Source organism: Priapulus caudatus, unplaced genomic scaffold (assembly GCF_000485595.1).
Source record: "Priapulus caudatus unplaced genomic scaffold, Priapulus_caudatus-5.0.1 Scaffold875, whole genome shotgun sequence".
NCBI classification, from domain to species: domain Eukaryota; kingdom Metazoa; phylum Priapulida; class Priapulimorpha; order Priapulimorphida; family Priapulidae; genus Priapulus; species Priapulus caudatus.
In genome coordinates, this window is record NW_014577936.1 from 79,376 (window position 1) to 80,329 (window position 954).

The following is a 954-nucleotide window of genomic DNA, read 5'->3' on the forward strand; positions in this document are numbered from 1 at the left end:
GCCACCACAAGCAATTTTCGTGGTGAGAAATCAAACCGGTTTGATTCTCGACAACTCGTGGTCACCACTAAATTTCCGTGGTGAGTGGTCGTTGCCGGCCCCCCGCACACTTGGTCATTTTTGTGGTGACCACGAAAATTGCCTGTACGAGCAACGAAAATGGTGAAGTGTGCTGCCCGCGTTAGTCAAGAAATGCGGTCGCTACAAATTTGTTATTGTCCAAAGTGTGCCTCCAATACTCTGTAGTCGTGATTAGTGCGCCAGTGGTACTGTGATTTTTCCGAAAACCAAATTGCTTTTTGTATAGTAGGGAGTTTCTTTCTAGGTAATCGCAGATTTCAGTGTATAATACTTTTTCTAGTAACTTACCAAAACAATGAACTATTAAAATAGGTCTGTAGTTCTCTGGATTATTTCTAACTTTTTTTTATGTACGGGTGCATGGGTTTTTTGTATCCTATTTTATCTGTTATTGGTAAAATTCCTAACTCTGTTCTTAGTGATTCCAGTGGTGTGACCCCTGGTGTGACTAGCAAAGTTCTTCGATACTAATGGGGTTAGCCGCTAGCTTTGTCAGCAGGTGGCGCAGCGGGAGTTAGAGGTGTTACAACGATTGCGCAATCAACCGGTCAGTTGGAAAGATACAGGAATCACGAATAGCCGATCGTATCGTCATAGCGATATAACCAAGTTAAAATGCCTTCGTAAAGTCTGCAGCGATCACTTCAGAGAGGCTGACTATACTAGCACACTTTTAAGGAAGTGTAATATCGAAAATAGCTTATAAACATTAGTTATTAGCTCATTTTGACTTTGAGGTTCGCAGTAGTTTTCTTGCGTATTCCATGCAGTCTAGATTATAAAAACAACTGTTAGTGTTATCATTGACAGCATTTATCGCTACAGAGCAGTATAATTACACCACGACAATGCCAGTGGCAACGTTCAGCTGGT

At 41.5% G+C, this 954-nt stretch overlaps 1 protein-coding gene across 1 annotated transcript in view; it reads left to right on the forward strand.

Annotated features, from left to right (window-relative positions):
• The first annotated feature begins 306 nt into the window (after window positions 1-306).
• Window positions 307-954, forward strand: part of LOC106814136 (actin-binding LIM protein 1-like) — a 39,988-nt gene continuing 39,340 nt past the window's right edge. Inside the window, exon 1 of the mRNA XM_014818423.1 lies at window positions 307-325. The gene's annotated coding sequence lies outside the window, so the exon portion shown is untranslated. The remainder of the gene's footprint in view (window positions 326-954) is intronic.